This window comes from Lissotriton helveticus, chromosome 11, assembly GCF_964261635.1.
Source record: "Lissotriton helveticus chromosome 11, aLisHel1.1, whole genome shotgun sequence".
Classification (NCBI taxonomy): Eukaryota; Metazoa; Chordata; class Amphibia; order Caudata; family Salamandridae; genus Lissotriton; species Lissotriton helveticus.
In genome coordinates this window covers 938,205,458-938,224,350 of record NC_136072.1, presented here as the reverse complement: position 1 = coordinate 938,224,350, position 18,893 = coordinate 938,205,458, and the positions used below count along the sequence as shown (strand labels likewise).

The 18,893-nt window shown below is 48.8% G+C and overlaps 1 protein-coding gene across 6 annotated transcripts in view; it reads right to left on the bottom strand.

Annotated features, from left to right (window-relative positions):
* The window catches only part of MORC2 (MORC family CW-type zinc finger 2), a 597,165-nt gene that overhangs the window by 216,912 nt on the left and 361,360 nt on the right, over positions 1-18,893 (bottom strand). The gene's annotated exons all lie outside the window — the stretch shown is intronic.

Here is an 18,893-nt window from a genome sequence, read left to right as displayed (position 1 = left end):
TAGCTAAGACACAAGATCCAAACCTCAAGCAAGTGGGTACACAGAGACTCAGGATGATAAAAACACTATTGCAAGCACCAGGAGCGCAAATGGAGAATGAGCCATGACAACAAGGACAAATACACCTTCAAATCTGCACTGATACGCTACCACTAACTGATCCTGACCACCAAATGCACCACGATGGTAGTCTGTATCCAAGCCAACATCAACAGCAGCATAGAGACCTTTGTCATCGTGTAAGATGATTTTATCTCTCCGGCAGTCACCGCCAACAGCTTCACCCACTCTCGAATTCTCTGCAAAAAATCTCTTAATTCTTCTGTAGCAAGATAACCTCAATATACAGCAACTTTAAAGCTCCAAATTAGACCTGATAAATCTTGGCACAAGTCTCCTTATCCCAGCCACAGAAACAATTGACATTCTGGATCACCATCAGCATGGACAAAAACGCCGCCACCATGGCACCACTACACTTTGGAGTCCCATCGTACCCTTGCCCCTACCACGCCTTCACCCAAGGACTTCATCCCATTAACACAGCACTCATCCCTATCCTGAATGCCACCATTTCATCAGCCACCTTCAAGATGGAAAAGTGCAACAGTCCTCCCCATGTTCCGGAAGCCCTTGGTGGACCCATAAATGCTCACCAACTCCAGACTGCTCGCCCTGCTACTGTACCTGGCCAAAGTCCAAGATAAACGCCTCAAAACACACCTCTCTGGCCATCTCCAAGAACTACAAACTCTCAGTCTCACTTCCGACCTAACCCCAGCATAGAAGTAGCCCTCATCGTCTCCACAGAGAACAGCTGCATGGTCTTGCACTGAGGAGACACAACGGCCCACATTCTCTAGGACCTCTCTGCAACATTCAGCATGGTATCCCAATATATCCTTATCCTTTGCCTGCATGAGGTTGGAATCCAAGGACCTGCCTGCACTGGATCTTCTCCTTTTTGACTGGAAGGACACAGCCAGTAAGCTATGCCCCGTTCTCCTTGGATTAACTAAACCTAATCTGTGGAGTTCCACAAGGATCCTCACTTAGTCTGATCCACTTCAACACATCCATGATCCTACTGGCTAGCATCATCCGCTCCCAGGAGATCAACGTCCTCTCCTACGTCAACATCGCTAAGTTCACATTCTACCTCTTCGACATGAACCCCAACACCGGGAGCAAGTTCACAGTTGCATGATCAAAGTTGCCGACTGGATGAAAACCAACTGTCTCAAATTGAACATAGACCAGACAGATGGTATTGCCGAAGATAACATCATTGTCTGATTCCAGCTGGTGGCCTGTGGAACTAGAACCTACACTCACCCCCATCACCCACGTCAAGAACCTAGGGATCATCGATACCAAACTCAACGTAGTCCATGCTGTGAAAGCCTCCTGCTTCCACACCCTGAAGTTTCAGAGGAAAATCTTTAAATGGCTTCCAGCCAACATCCGTAAAACCATCACTCATGGCCATGTCACAAGTCAGCTGTACTATGGGAACACCTTATCCACCGGAATCAGCAAACAACTCACCAGAAGACTGCAGAGGATTCAGAACTTGGTCGCCAGAATCGCTCTATTAGGAAATGGGGTGCATTATATGGCGTGGCAGTGCAACCTCACCGTTAAATACACTTACCAACCCTTTAATGACACTTGGTTTCGCTTGCCAAACCCTCAGCTCAATCCTGGGTAGTTATGGCACTAAGCAGCAAGACTTACACAGAGGAAAAAACGTTTAGAATTGAAACCACCAAAACAATTGAAGAAGAAATCGACACAACACTAAAGAAATTGGAATTTACCACGACATATGCACCCATCCTTGCAACCATATCGTCTCAGTCCAGGCTGAAAAACGAGGCAACACTTAATAGAGCTGCAACACCATGGACCACGGCCAAAGCACGAGTCATGGGGATCTCATGCTCTGATCATTAACTGTCCATGCGCTCAGCAACCCAAAGCGCATCCCAAGTTAACATTGCGTGGCCAGTTGACTATCTGGTAATACATGGTGGCATGGTGCAGTACGCCAGAGGTGAGGGCCCAGGAGCATGAGCCCTGTGCCCCTACAGTACCCAGGGCCATTCCTGGGCACTGTAAGTGCAGTGTTGCCATTTAAGAGTATATGGTGCTGGGAGGCTGTCATTCACGAACTCCACAGCACCATAATGGCTTCACTGAAGACTGACAAGTTTGATACCAAACTTCTCAGCACATTAAACCCGCACTGATGCCAGTGTGGGATTTAATGTAAAATGCAAGAGAGGGCATCTTAGAGATGCCCTCCAAAAACCCGAACCTACAATCCACGTCTGGGCTGCGTGGCTGCAGAGGCTGCCACACAGCAAACATGTTGCTGGACCCCTGGGTGGAGAGACCCTCGCTCTCCTGGGTCTGAAACAAAGCATATCATGGGCGAGGTGCTATGTCTCCTCCCCCAGGATGGACAGGGGGAAGCTTCAAAGGCATACCGCCTCAGAGCTTCTCCAGACCATTTGCTGTACTCAGCAACCAGTCCCCCCACCAGTTCTACCCCCACTCTGGCGGGAAGACTGGCGGGAAGGGGGGGGTGTGCCAACCTGTGCCAACTCCACCCCTCAGGTGGAGGAAGCGAGGTGAAGCACGACCCCGGGCTCCGGCCATCTTGTAGATGGGGAGTCCTGCCCAATCCCAGCTAGGCTCCTGCCCCCCTCCCACAGGCTAGGGGGTGTACTCACCCCAGGACAGGGACCCATTGGTCCCTGCCCTTTCCCTACCTGTAACGCCCCTAAATTTAGTATTTAGGGCTCCCCGAACCTTCCTTCCTCAGATCCCGATATCAAAAAGAAGAAAGAAGATCAAGAAGAAGACCCGCCGTGCAGCTGCTAACAGGACAACAACAACTGACTTGGCCCCAGGCCTTCCGGCCTGTTGATCCTGGAACCTGCTCCTGCCTCAACCCGGCGACCTCCACGGACAGCAACCTTGGGACAGCCAGAGGACCTGCCTGCCTTGACCCTCTCGACGATTGGGACTCCCATCAGCAGAGGCTCTGCTGCAACAATACACCTGGTGCCCACCAGGAAGCTCCGCTCTGCACCAGCCGAGCCCGGGCCGGGCCAACCCGAACCAAGACCACAAGAACGTCCCCCCGGCGACTGAGACCCGAAGTCTAGTGCCCAAAGACCCTCCTCGACGAACCAGCCGACGCCTACAGAACCAGGGGCCACCCCAACCGCGACCAGCTGAGGGTAAGCTTTTCCGACCCCCAAAGACACCCCGGGACCCGGCGCCCCGCGGCCACATGTGCCATCCTTTGGGGTACCTACCAGTGCTCCAACATCCCAACTTACCTCTCGAAGTGCTGGTCGCCCCTGGAGAGTCACCGTCCCGAGCCTGCAGCCTTTGTTCCTTTTTCAAGATCCTCATTGGATAACATTGAGCGCCCTGCACCCAGCCGCCCGAGTGCCGCTGGCTGTGACCTCTTTGCCCTATCCTACTCCCCATCTTGCCCTGAGCAAGTGACCAGGAGTCCAGCTCCCAGAGCTGTGTGGCCTGCTCGCCAGCAGCCACCAACCGAAGGCCCCCTTTCCCTCACTGGATAACATTGGGCCTACCTACCTCTGAACCCGGCCGCCCCTGCACCGCTGGGACTGAACCAACTGTACTCACCTGACCCTGGGGGACCCCTGAGTCTATGCCCAGAACCCTAACTTCACCAACCAAGTACTCACCTGGAAACTGGTAATTCACTTACCTGCCATTGGATAACATTGACCCATTTTTGACTCGAAAATATTCTAAGTGTGAAGTTTTGAAAACTGAAAATATTCCTATAAAATCAGCCAAAGTCCGAATCCGAAAATACTCACCTGTGATCAGGAGAGAAGTCAGTACTGTACCTTTCAGCCCAGTACTGAACCACAAAAATAATCCCTAGCGGCTTTACTAGTAACCTGTATTTTCTTCATAGGAAACCATTGTCTGCTTTTCTATGAAATTTCTTTCAAGTGTCTACTTTTTAAAACTGCAAATATTCTTTAAAAATCGTGCTGAATACTGAAACGCAATTACCTACCTGTTTTGAGTTAAGCCCCCAGTGCTGGCCCTAGGAGACTAGTGCTGGGTTACAAAAGTAACGCAATCGTACTTTACCGGTAACCTGAATTTCCTCCCCTTGAATAACATTGTGAGAATCACCTCGAAAAGTTTCCTAGTGTGAACTTTTAAAACGGCTTTATATTCAGGAAAAATCATCACTGTAACTAAAACATTTTTGCTAATCTGGTTTCAGCTTGGACCCCAGGACTGAATCCCAGATCTAGTCCTGGAACTACCAAAGTAATCCATAAAGTAATCAACTGTACTTTCCTATGAAAACCCATTGAGCTCAATGCTAGAGTGAGTTTCAGAACTGTATTGCTTATTAGCTAACCTGTAATTATTGTATGTACAAACGTCTTGCTCCTCTGCAAAGTATTTACATGAGAGTACTCGTAACTTGAAAAGTATATTTTTATAGCTGTTGGTTCTAAAAATAAAACAACCATATCTTTGGATATACAAACAATAGGCCTGGAGTTCAGTCCTTCAGTGTGTGAAACCTTTTGCTGACTTAGTGTGTACATCAAATGCTTTATATTGTCCTCTGGTACTGCATTACTGCTCGACCAAGCTACCACTTTGGAGAGTAAGGTCAGTTCTGACTTTAACCTGTATTATACCTCTGGGGTTGGTGGACTCTATACACACTGTACTTCCTTCTAGTCCAGTATATATAGATCCACTTTCTCACATTGGTGGATTAGCGGTGGGATACAAACTTGCATTTGTTGGACTACTTGGTTACCATCTGATCACACGACAGAGATCAAATTACCTTTAGAATTCTGAAATTTTTCTTTTCCAAAAATACTAAACCTCTGGTAGGGCCTTGCTTAAGTCCCATTAGAAGTTCTGGAAAATAACAGTCACTACAAGCTAGGGTAGAGGGTTAGAACTATCAGGTTATAATGACTCAAAGGGCCCCAGCTGTTAGTGAAGATAACACAGACCTGGTGGGTGAGCTCGACCACACACCTTACTTGCACTTGGACTTCAAGGAATTGAGGGCCCTATGCAAAGTTAAACAAATAACTGTAGGTCTGCATCCAACCAAACAAGGGCTCCAGGAGCTCCTGGCTGAGTATGCAAAAGAACACCCCTCTGAGCAGGGTGACACCCACACAGAGGAAGAAGTGAGGGGAGAGGGGGAGGATAATGGTCCCCCCCCTCCTTAGGAAAGAAGGGGTCTCTGTGCCCTTGATTCCAATAGTCAACATTTGGGAGCCTAGGAACCACACAGGTGGACTGGGCCCCTCAGAGAACCCATTGGGGGAAACCCCAGTGCAGAGGACGACTTTCTAGCAAAGTTGGCCAAGAGATTAGACGTAGAGACCAGGCTCCTGGCTCTAAAAAAAGAAAGAAAAGAGATGGGCCTAAGCCCCATCTCTGGTGGCAGCAATACCAATAACAAGGACAGAGAGCAATCTTATGATCCTAAAATCCCCAAAGGGATTGTCCCTAAATTTGAGGAAGGTGATGACATCACCAAATGGTTCACAGCCTTTGAGAGGGCTTGTGATATCAGACAGCTAAAGAAACCTCTTTGGGGGGACACTCCTGTGGGAACTGTTCTCTGGTAACTGCAGAGACAGGCTTCTGACCCTCTCTGGGCCAGATGCAGGATCCTATGACCTTATGAAGAAGAATGTTATTGAGGGATTTGGACTCACTACTGAGGAGTACAGAATTTGGTTCAGGGGGGCTCACAAAACCCAGACCCAGTCCTGGATAGATTTTGTAGACTACTCAGTAAAGACACTGGATGGTTGGTTAACTGGACACAATGTACATGACTTTACTGGATTGTATAATTTGTTTATGAAGGAACACATTTTGAGTAATTGCACAAATGAAAAGTTACATCAGCATTTGGTAGCCCTAGGTCTAATTTCTCCCCAAGAATTGGGAAAGAAGGCAGACCACTGGGGGTGACCAAAAGAAAGTGGTCACAACCCCCCCCCCCCCCCAGGGGAAAGGTAGTGAGAATCCCCCAGATAAAAAGTCTGAGTCTTCCAAAGAGCCCCAAAAACCTGTTCAGGGGGGTGGGTCTTAATCTACTCCCTATGTGCCTCAGCCCTATAGGGGAAGAAACTTTGATCCTAACAAGGCCTATTGTAACAACTAAGAAATTGGGACATTCAACTGTAGACAAGAACTGCCCCTACAACAAAGCCCCTAAGGCACCCATTCCAGCTACTCCAGGGACAGTAAATCTACAGATGGGGTCAGAGGAGTGCCCAGAGCAAATCTGGGAATGCACTCAAGCTAGTCTAGTCTGCTTGGGGAATATGGAGGTTGCCAGTGTGGCTGGGTGGCCAACCAACTGTAACAAATATATGCAATACCCCTCCATCAATGGAACAAGAGTAGAAGCCCTGAGGGATACAGATGCCAGCATCACTATGGTAAGGGAAAAGCTGGTTTCCCCAGAGCAATACCGGATTGGGAAAACTTACCCAGTCACCAATGCTGACAGCATTACCACCCAACGCCCCCTAGCTATGGTAACATTAGGATGGGGGGAGGTTACTGGCCTGAAACTGGTAGTGGTCTCACCACAATTGCCAGCTGACTGTCTGCCTGGAAATTACCTGGAGACCTCAGCCTGGGCTGAAGTTGAGCAAGTAAGCCATGCTGGGTATCCCTAGACTGGTGTGTGTCCAAACCAGAGCACAGAGCAAAAAGAAGGGTGAACAAGTGGGTTTGGAGCCTGAAAGTATGGCCCAACCCACCAAGAGAAAAAGCAAGAAGACTGGGGAACCAGCTTCTACACAGCCAGTCTCTCAGGACCCCTCTCCTCAGGGAGAGGACTTGGAAACCCAAGAAGGAACTGAGCCAATGGAGCTTGAGCCTTGCCAGGCTGGCCTCCTGGGCCCAAGGGGACCCACTAGGGAAGAGCTGTGCCAGGGCCAGCCAGACTGCCCCACTCTTGAAAGCCTGAGGCAGCAAGCAGCTGCAGAAGCAAAGGGAGATGTCAGTGGTACCCACAGAGCTTATTGGGAAGAGGGATTACTGTATGCGGAGGCAAGAAACCCCAATCCTGGAGCTACTAGGAGAGTGGAAGTGCCACAGAAGTACAGGGAGTTCCTCCTAACTTTGGCTCATGACATCCCCCTAGCTGGACACCTGGGGCAACACAAAACTTGGGAAAGGTTGGTTAGCCACTTTTACTGGCCCCAGATGAACCAACAAGTGAAGGAGTTTGTGAGCTCCTGTGCTACCTGTCAGGCCAGTGGCAAGACAGGTGGCAAGCCAAAGGCCCCCATGATACCACTGCCAGTGGTGGGGGTGCCCTTTGAAAGGGTAGGTGTGGACATTGTGGGTCCACTAGAACCTCCCACAGCCTCAGGGAACACGTTCATTCTAGTAGTAGTGGATCATGCTACTAGGTACCCTGAGGCAATTCCCCTTAGGGTGACTACAGCTCCTGCAGTAGCCAAGGCCCTCCTAGGTGTCTTCACCAGGGTAGAGTTTCCTAAGGAGGTAGTTTCAGACAGAGGTACCAACTTCATGTCTGCTTACCTGAAACACAAGTGGAAGGAGTGTGGGGTGCAGTACAAGTTCACTACCCCATACCACCCACAAACCAATGGTCTTGTAGAAAGGTTCAACAAGACATTGAAAGGGATATTCATGGGGCTCCCTGAAAAACTCAAAAGGAGATGGGATGTCCTGTTGCCATGCCTGCTTTTCGCTTATAGGGAAGTGCCACAGAAGGGTGTGGGGTTTCACCCTTTGAACTTCTGTTTGGTCATCCGGTAAGGGGACCACTTTGTCTTGTAAAGGAGGGTTGGGAGAGGCCTCTCCAAGAACCCAAACAGGACATTGTGGACTATGTGCTTGGCCGAAGGTCCAGAATGGCTAAGTACATGGATAAGGCATCCAAAAATCTTGAGGCCAGCCAGGAGCTGCAGAAGCACTGGTATGACCAAAAAGCTGCCATGGTTGAATTTCAACCTGGGCAACAGGTGTGGGTTGTGGAGCCAGTGGCACCAAGGGCTCTCCAAGACAGATGGAGTGGCCCTTACCCTATCCTGGAGAAAAAAGAGAGAGGTCACTTACTTAGTGGACCTGGGCACCAGCAGGACACCCAAAAGGGTTATCCATGTGAACCACCTCAAGCTCTACCATGACAGGGCTGACCTCACCATGCTGATGGTGACTGATGAGGAACAGGAAGCAGAGAGTGAACCTCTCCCTGATCTCCTCTCTACCAGCCCAAAAGATGGGTCAGTGGATGGAGTAGTCTTTTCAGACACCCTCACTCCCCAACAGCAGGCTGAATGCAAGCAGGTCTTGCAGCAGTTTGCTAGCATCTTTTACTTGACCCCTGGTCTGACCAGCTGGTGTACCCATGACGTGGACACTGGCGACAGTAACCCTGTCAAAAACAAGATCTATTGACAATCTGACCAAGTCAAGGAAAGCATCAAAGCTGAAGTCAGCAAGATGCTGGAGCTAGGGGAGATTGAACCCTCTGAGAGCCCCTGGGCCAGCCCAGTGGTTCTAGTTCCCAAACCTCATCAACAGGATAGAAAGAGAGAGATTAGGTTCTGTGTGGACTATAGAGGGCTCAACTCTGTCACCAAGACAGATGCTCACCCCATTCCAAGAGCAGATGAGTTGATAGACAAACTAGGGGCAGCCCAATTTCAAAGCACCTTTGACTTGACTGCAGGGTACTGGCAAATTGGCATGGCCCCAGGAGCCAAAGAGAAAACTGCATTCTCCACCCCTGATGGGCACTATCAGTTTACTGTGATGCCTTTTGGGTTAAAGAATGCCCCTGCCACCTTCCAGAGGTTGGTGAACCAAGTCCTGACTGGGTTGGAATCCTTCAGTGCAGCCTATCTTGATGATATTGCTGTCTTTAGCTCCACCTGGCAGGATCACCTGATCCACCTTGGGAAGGTTCTGCAAGCCTTGCAATCTGCAGGACTGAATATCAAGGCATCCAAATGCCAGATAGGGCAGGGCATTGTGGTGTACTTGGGCCACCTTGTTGGTGGAGGCCAGCTCCAACCCTTACAGGCCAAGATCCAGAGCATCCTGGACTGGGCAGCTCCAACCACCCAGACTCAAGTCAGGGCATTCCTTGGCTTGACTGGATATTACAGAAAGTTTGTGAAGGGATATGGGTCTATTGTGACTCCCCTCAGAACTCACCTTCAATAAAATGCCCAAGAAAGTGAACTGGACTGTTAGCTGCCAAAAGGCTTTTGACACCCTGAAAGAAGCAATGTGCTCAGCACCCATTCTAAAAGCACCAGACTACTCCAAGCAGTTCATAGTGCAGACTGATGCCTCAGAGCTGGGGATAGGAGCCGTCCTCTCCCAGATCAATGAGGAAGGCCAAGACCAACCTGTTGCGTTTATAAGCAGGAGGCTACTCCCCAGAGAGCAGCGTTGGAGTGCCATTGAGAGGGAGGCCTTTGCTGTGGTTTGGTCCCTGAAGAAGTTGAGGCCCTACCTGTTTGGGACTCACTTCCTGGTTCAAACTGACCACAGACCTCTCAGATGGCTAATGCAGATGAAAGGGTAAAATCCAAAACTACTGAGATGGTCCATCTCCCTACAGGGTATGGACTTTGAAGTGGAACACCGTCCAGGGACTGCCCATGCCAATGCAGATGGACTTTCCAGGTTCTTCCACATAGACAATGAAGACTCCCCAAGGCAAGGTTAGTCTCATTACCTTTCGTTTGGGGAGGTGGGGGGTGGGGTGAGGGGGGTTGTGTGAGAAAGTGCCATCTTTCTTGCCTTGGTATGCCCCCACTTTTTTCTGAACTGCTGATGTACTTTGACTGAGTGTGCCCAGTGTCCCTGCCAATAAGGTAACCAGGGCCTGTGTTCCTTCCCCACAAAGAAAAACTAGGCTGAAACAAAATACCCAATTGGCATCTCTGGCCCCTGTTAGCTCCTAGTAAATGGTACCCTAGGTACCCAGGGCATGGTGACCAGAGAAGACCCCTGAGGGCCGCAGCACTTATTGTGCCACCCTCAGGGGCCCTGTACCCTGGCACCCACACACTGCCTTTGCAGGCTGAGTGCCTAAGTACAGAACCAAAACAAGAATCGACATGGCACACATGCCTGTGTGCCATGCCCACAGAACCCACTGCCCTGGCATACCTCAGTCACCCCTCTAGCTGGGTGCCCCTATGCCAGAGGTGTGGGCACAGGTGCATAATCCCTGTGCCCCTACAGTACTCAGGGCCATTCCTGGGCACTGTAAGTGCAGTGATGCCATTTAAGAGTATATGGTGCTGGGAGGTCGTCATTACGAACTCAACAGCACCATAATGGCTACACTGAAGACTGACAAGTTTGGTACCAAACTTCTCAGCACATTAAACCCGCACTGATGCCAGTGTGGGATTTAATGTAAGATGCACGAGAAGGCATCTTAGAGATGCCCTCCAAAACCCGAACCTACAATCCACGTCTAGGCTGAGTGGCTGCAGAGGCTGCCACACAGAAGACATGTTGTTGGACCCCTGGGTGGAGAGCCCCCCTGCTCTCCTGGGCCGGCAACAATGCACATCCTGGGCGAGGTGCTATGTCTCCTCCCCCAGGATGGACAGGGGGAAGCTTCAAAGGCATACCGCCTCTGAGAGCTTCTCCAGACCATTTGCTGTACCCAGCAACTGGCCCCCCACCCGTTCTACCCCCACTCTGGCGGGAAGACTGGCGGGAAAAACTACATCAGGAAGGAGGGTGTGCCAACCTTTGGCAACTCCACCCCTCAGGTGGAGGAGGCGAGGTGAAGCACGACCCCGAGCTCCGGCCATCTTGTAGATGGGGAGCCCTGCCCAATCCCAACTAGGCTCCCGCCCCCCTCCCACAGGAGAGGAACAGGCTAGGGGGTGTTCTCACCCCAGGACAGGGACCCATTAGTCCCTGCCCTTGCCCTACCTGTAACGCCCCTAAATTTAGTATTTAGGGGCTCCCTGAACCTTCCTTCCGCAGATCCCGATATCAAAAGAAGAAAGAAGATCAAGAAGAAGAAGATCCGCCGCGCAGGTGCTAACAACAGGACAACAACAACTGACTTGGCCCCAGCCTACCGGCCTGCTGCTCCTGCCTAAGCCCGGCGACCTCCGCAGACAGCAACCTTAGGACACCCAGAGGACCTGCCTGCCTTGACCCTCTCGAAGATTGGGACTCCCATCAGCAGATGCTCTGCTGCAACAACCCACCTGGTGCCCACCAGGAAGCTCCAGACCAGCCCCCTCTGCAGCAGCCGAGCCCGGGCCGGGTTGACCCGAACCAAGACCACGAGGACGTCCCCCGGCGACTGGGACCCGAAGTCCAGTGCCCAAAGACCCTCCTCGACGAACCAGCCGACGCCTGCAGACTCAGAACCAGGGGCCACCCCAACCGCGATCAGCCGAGGGGAAGTTTTTCCGACCCCCAAAGACACCCCTGCACCCGGCGCCCCGCGGCCCCTGTGCCTCCCTTTGGGGTACCTACCTGTACTCCAAGATCCCAACTTACCTCTCGAAGCGCTGGTCGCCCCTGGAGAGTCACCGTCCCTAGCCTGCAGCCTTTGTTCCTTTTTCAAGATCCTCATTGGTACCCATGAGTGTCGACCCTTTTTTGAGGCTAGACTTAACACATTACTTAAAAGGTTTAGATGAGGTTGATTTTTTTTTCCATTTTTTCCCCCTGCTCCCCCACCACGTGCACCCTCCCTACCAACCCCCCCCTCCCCTAACCCCGTGACCTCTCTGCCCTCTCTGCCCATGAGGAACCCTCCCTGCTAATAGGCGAAAGCCTATTTAGCCATCTTCCCCCTCCATGAAGCAACTATAAGATCACAATTATTGTTTATAAAAAAAAAAAAATCCCTACCTATTACACATTATTTTAGTAAAAGACCCAATTAATCTGTCTAAATCTTTATCGCTCCCTACCCCTATTTTTGATCTCTAATCTTAGCTATGAGGGCATCCGCTTCTTCCCCAGACTTAATCAGGTGCATATGGTTATTCCACATAACTCTCAACTGTGCCGGAAACTTCAACTGTGCCTTGGCTCCTAAACTGTTTAACACCTCTAGTCTTTTCCCCAACTCCCACTGCCTTGCAGCAGTGATATGTGAAATATCAGATCTTATATAAAATGTAAAGGGGTTAGAGCTATTGAAGTGGATGGGACCTACCTTCAATGCATTGGAGAGAATCTGTTCTTTTATAGAGTATGTCAAAAAGTTAACCAAGATTTTTCTGGGTTTCTGCTTTGTAGGATTTCTCTTGTAGGGGTCACGGTGAACTCTCTGTATATCCCGCAACAAGTCCACCTCTGCCATATCTTTCAACACTGTCCCCCTCAGCAGCGCGATAACAAACCCCTTGATATCTGCCCCCTCCATAGATTCTGGCACATTAAGAATTCTCAAATTATTCCGACGTGAATAATTTTCCAAACGTTCAATATCTTCCTTTAGTTCTTTATTCTGTGCGTAAAGCTTTGTAACCTCTGCCTCAGTAGATCTCACTGACTCCTTTATCTTAGGAAGTTCCAGCTCCATTACTTCTGTCCTAAGAGTGACTTCATCCACCCTCTTTGTCAACTCCTCACATGAAGCCTTTATTGCTGCTTGGTTGGCCTCCGAGACATTAAATCTATTTGCCATCTCAGCTTGATTAGTTTCAGAGACTTTAAACCTGCTTGTGATTTCTTCCTTCATGGCCAATAGAATATCTGCCAGCGAACCTGCACTTGCATCTGGTTTATTTACAAGAAGTGTAACACCCATACCTGAACTATCAGTGGGGTCGAGCTGACCTTTTGATACATCTTGCGCAGTGTTCAACATATCTGCGCTTCCAGCCGATGTTTGTGTGTCCTTTTGACTTTCCCCCTCTAAAGCCGAATATCGATTACTCAGGCCAATATCGGCATGTACTATTACCTCTTCTGGAGCAGTATTAATCTCTGAATTTACCTCCGGGATAGCCGGGATGGACTTAGATAGCTGAGCGGGGTGCGTACCCTTACAGTTCTGCACGGGCTGGGTACTAGAGGTAGAAGTTGTGGTTGTGGTAGTGGTGTTGGACATTACTTTGTAGTAGGATTTGAGTGAGGGGGTAACTTTTATATTTACCTCTGCCCCTTGGCCCCCTTTCTTTTTCCCCCTGCTTTTGATAGTTTTGGGGCTTAAATATTGTTCAGAGGTGTTTAGTTTAGTTTTCACCTTTCTTGCCCGCTCTTTCACTGCCAAAATAGGGGGTGAGATGCGAGGTGTATAACCAGAGTTTCCTCTAGATGCGTTAAACACTGTCCTAGCTCTTAGTGCATATCTGTTCTTTCTCTCCGGAGAATGATTTTCCTCAGTGCTACTGGCCCTCCCTAAGCTCTCTTTGGCTCTTTTGCCCTTGTCCTTGTCACAACCTCCCTCTACATCCATGCACCTTGTCGAAACACTCGTGTTGATAACAATGCTGTATAGATGGTGAGTTATTTCTTGATTTGTTATTTGGTGTTTGCTGGCCCAAATATCGCCCTCGCTGTCTTTTCTCACCCCCTCTCCCACTGCCTCCGTCACCACGTCTTTCAGAGCATTGCACACACAGCTACTTGCGGTTCTCTGATCGAATCTCCTCACAGCCTCCGTTCCGCATACACTTCTGCCTGCACCGCCGCCGCCGACCCGGAACGCCAGCAATGCAGAGTCTCGCCTCCTACTCAATCTGGCTGCCTCCTCCCACCTCCAACGTCGGATCCCGGATACATCGTCACAGCTCCCAGGTGAATTACAGCCGCTCTCCCTGCAGTGCCGGTTCACAGCCACGACCTTGCCGGTCTCACTCGACTGGCAGAAGCAAACATTCGGGGACATACTCAGCAGCCACGGTAAAGCCCAGTGCGATAAAGCGATAAAGCCCAATGCGGACAGGCTCACTAATTGCTTATCTTTTCACACGTATATAACGTATATAACACATGGGTCAAAATTACTCATCTTATGCAGGGCGAATTAGTTGCTCCATTGATGGAGGAAGGTGACTACGGCCGCTCAGCTAGCGGCCGCCATGTTCCTCGTAGCCCCGCCCACACCAACACTCATGGGTAGGAAAAGAGGAGGATGGCTACTGTGACCTCAAGGAGTAGTGGGGCAATTTTCATCTCGTGGAACGTTAATGGCTTAAGATGCCCTCGGAGGCAGAGGCTTATATTCAAGCATTTAGAATTGTCAACTGCACAAATATGCCTGTTACAGGAGACACACTTGAGCCATGAAGAGAGCATAGCAACTTTCTCAAAAATCACTTGGGTTAAGAGCTTTGGTGCATCAACACAAACAGCCCAAAATAGAGGGGTAGCCATACTAATCAAAAAAGGGACACCCTGCAATATTAAAAAAGTACAGTCAGATTGTTCCGGTAGATGGTTGATCGCTACTTTAGCATTTGAAAATCGCGATATGGTCTGTGCCTCTTTCTACGGCCCGAACTCAGACGACCCCGACTATATCTATAAATTGCAATCAAGATTGATGTTGGAGCCACCACCATATGTGATAGGGGGGGATTTTAATGTTTTGATTGACCCTCTTAAAGATAGATCTAATGTAAGTCATTATAAAGGTGCAGTGAAGGTACGTAGGGCGTTAGTTAACATGATCCACGATATGGATCTAGTAGATCTATGGAGGGAAATAAAAGGAAATGAGAAGGGCTTTACTTTTTTTAGCAAAAAGTATCGTCATTCCTCCAGGATTGATTATATCTTCCTTGATAGAGGCTCATTAGCTAGCATAGAAGAGATTTTAGTCCTCCCGGGTCATCTATCCGATCATGCACCTTTACGTATTGTGTATCAGTTCAGGGAAACTCTGCGACGGGCATTAAGGTGGACCCTTAATAGGACCAAGCTGCAGGACCCTGATGTGATTACCGCTGTACAGGCCTCAACCTCTGAGTTTTTTGTGTTGAACTCCGACTCAACAACCCCAGATGTTGTCTGGGACGCCTATAAAGCCTGGCTCAGAGGGAAACTCCATGGAGTCATCTGTTATAAGAACAAGATCGAAGCCAGGGTATTAAAGGGTATCGAAGAGAGGATAGGTGGCCTGGAGAGAGACAGGGATGGGGCTAGTAATGGGGATCAGGAACAACTTACTCAAATCTTGGGAAAGTTAGAAGAGGCAAGATCAGAATATAGAGGGAAACTAGAAGCTAAATGTAGAGCACAGTGGGAAATTGGTAAGATGCAGAATTATGAGTATGGAGAGAGGGCCGGTGCTTTATTAGCATGGAAAGCTAGAGCCGATCGGGCCGCCGGCGGGGAAATCTCAAATAAGATAGATGACATACAGACATGTCTTCTCTCCATGTTCTCAGATCTGTATAGGGAAGATCTGACTCCCCGATCAGGTGTGATTCAGTCATTTATCAGAAACAAACAACTTCCAGTTCTCACAGAAGAAGGTAAAAACAACTTAGATGCTCCCTTTACATCAGATGAGATCATGGCTCAGATAAATAAATCTAAGAATAAAAAGGCTGCAGGATCAGACGCGCTCCCGAGTGAAATATATAAACATCTTAAAGAGGAGCTCGTCAAACCCTTGGAAAACACCTTTAACTCAATTTATGGTCTGGATGGAAAGGTCCCTAATACTTGGAAAGAAGCAATAATAGTTCTGATATTGAAACCGGGTAAGGACCCAAAAAAGGCAGACTCTTACCGCCCAATCTCCCTGCTGAATGCTGATTATAAGATCTTTATGGGCATATTAGCAGGGAGATTGGCCAAACTGATACCCGGGTTAATACATCCAGATCAGAAAGGGTTTGTCGCAGGTAGACATATACAGGAACAAACACAGCTTCTTATAGGCAACATTGATTTGGCTATCAAGAAGACAGAACCCTTGGCCGTTATCGCAGTAGATGCGGCCAAGGCGTTCGATAGGGTCTGCTGGGCATACCTATGGGAGGTCCTGAGGGCTATGGGTTTTGGTCCTATTTTTATTCAGACCCTGCAGAATTGTTATCAGGGTGCTTCTGCCCGAATACTCTTGAACGGGTTCCTCACCGCGAGTTTTAAAATTCAGAGAGGAACGAGGCAAGGGTGTCCGATTTCACCCCTTTTGTTTAATTTATATATGGAGCCGTTGGCACAGACGATTAGATTGGATGAGTCAATCTATCCATTCAGATCAGAACATTATAGCTCAAAAATAGCTCTGTACGCTGACGATCTGGTTCTGTATACAAGCGACCCGGATACAGCTATTATAAGGGTGGAAGAGAGTATGCGCGAGTTTGGAGCAATTTCTGGGTTTCTTGTAAATAGAACCAAGACGGAGGTGATGTGTTGGAACTTGGAGTGGACAGGGACAGAAAGTGAAGAGATGAGATACTTGGGGATTTATGTAGTGAAGGAAATTGAAAAGATCCCTGAGTTAAATTTAAAAAGGGTGGTAAAGGAAATTGACAGCTTATTCAGCAGATGGAAAAATCTACCTCTGACTATATATGGAAAAACCAACTTAGTAAAGATGGTCATCCTTCCTAAACTGTCATACCTCTTTTCTTCAATTCCTTTGACATTTTCAAGTAAAAGCCTGAGTAAAGTACAGAGTAAGATCAACAGTTTCATTTGGGGCAATAAAGGGGTTCGACTAGCGTGGAAAAAACTTAGACGTAGATTAAAAAAAGGAGGGCTGGCGCTTCCAGACGTAAGACTATATGCAGATGCGTTCCAGTTTAAAAGCATACGAATGCTGTTAGTTAAGCCAGGGGAATCAGCTTGGGGGAGGCTATTAGGTGAAATGGTGCGGGTAGAAGGGGGAGGTAACGGAGAAGCATTTCTGTACAAATTTGGATCCCCTAGGTTCTTCAAGAGGGTACGTCTGAAGGTTCTAAGGACAGCTTTGGAGACTTGGTGTAGGCTCAGGCATGGATGGGGCATTGGATACTATTCTGATTATGCCCCTATATGGGACGGCCCAGGGACCCCGGGCTGCTTGCAGGACGGCTTGGCACTGCCGATAAAGAGGGCCAGTGTCAAAATCTGGTCTGAGTTGTTGGACAGTGGGGGGATACTCCCCTGGGATTATCTGAGAGCTAAGATTGGCACCGGGCTCTCAAGATTTAAATACATACAGTTAACATCATGGTATGAGGCGGAAAAGCGGGAGATAAGCGGAAACTGGGAGATTGAAGACTTGTTGCAAGAGACAAGCCCACTGAATAAGGAAATATCTATTTGGTATAACAGCCTGCTAGATGCCGAAGACCATAAGACCCCCGCTTCTGTAGCAGTGTGGACAGGATCCCCACTTGGACCATCAGCAGACCTTTTGTATGAACCCTCACTGAAGACCCTGTACAGATCAGTTAAACCTGCCTGCCTAAAGAAAAATCACTTTTTTGTTATTAATAGACTCTATTACACCCCGGCAAAAATTGCAAAGTTTGCTCCTTCTCCCGTTCCTAAATGCCCTAGATGCGCAGAACCCTTAGCAAATGACTTACATATTTTCTATGAGTGCCCTGCACTCACAAGATACTGGGCTGAGGTAGGGGACAACTTACTGGGCATATTTAATACCAACATTGAGATCAATATACAACTGGTATTTTTTGGAGACGATGGTCAACTCAGCCAGAACCTTTCGCAGAAAGACAGGGGCCTATTACTGAATTTGATACTGCTGGCAAGAAGGGAAGTGTGTAAGAGGTGGAAGGATGCCCTACCCCCGCAAAGGGAGGAATGGCTCAAAGCTGCATTTGCTATGGCGCGACTAGAGTACGATGGAGCGGAAGATAAAATCTTGAATATCTGGCACCCCTTGGTGAGCTGGGGCAAGGACTTAAGATTATTGTAACATCATTGGTCCTATGATTACACCAGGGTCCCATACAAAACAATGGGACTGGTCGGATGACCCAAGCGAGTGCGGTAAGCCGTAGGGGCGACCAGTAACGAAGGCGGCTTCATAAGACCCGCAGAGGCTTGTCAGGTGAGATGAGGACCAAAAAAAAAAAAAAAAAAAAAAAAAAAAAAAGATCCTCATTGGATAACATTGAGCGCCCGACGGCTCAACAGCACCCTGCAAACAACCGCCCGAGTGCCGCTGGCTGTGACCTCTCTGTCCTATCTTACTTCCCTCCTTGCCCTGAGCAAGTGACCGGGAGCCCAGCTCCCAGACCTGCGTGGCCTGCTAACCAGCAGCCACCAACCGAAGGCCCCCTTTCCCTCATTGGATAACTTTGGGCCTACCTACCTCTGCACCCGGCCGCCCCTGTGCCGCTGGGACTGAACTAACTGTACTCACCTGACCCTGGGGGACCCCTGAGTCTACGCCCAGAACCCTAACTTCACCAACCAAGTACTCACCTGGAAACCGGTAATTCACTTGCCTGCCATTGGATAACATCGACCCATTTTGACTCGAAAATTTTCAAAGTGTGAAGTTTTGAAAACTGAAAATATTCCTATAAAATCAGCCAAAGTCTGAATTCGTAAATACTCACCTGTGATCAGGAGAGAAGTCAGTACTGTACCTTTCAGCCCAGTACTGAACCGCAAAAGTAGTCCCTCGCAGGTTTACCAGTAACCTGTATTTTCTCCATAGGAACCCATTGTCTGCTTTTCTATGAAATTTCTTTTAAGTGTCGACTTTTGAAAACTGCAAATATACTTTAAAAATCGTACGACATACTGAAACACAATTACCTACCTGTTTTGAGTTAAGCCCCCAGTGCTGGCCCTAGGAGACTCGTGCTGGGTTACAAAAGTAACACGATCGTACTTTACCTGTAACCTGAATT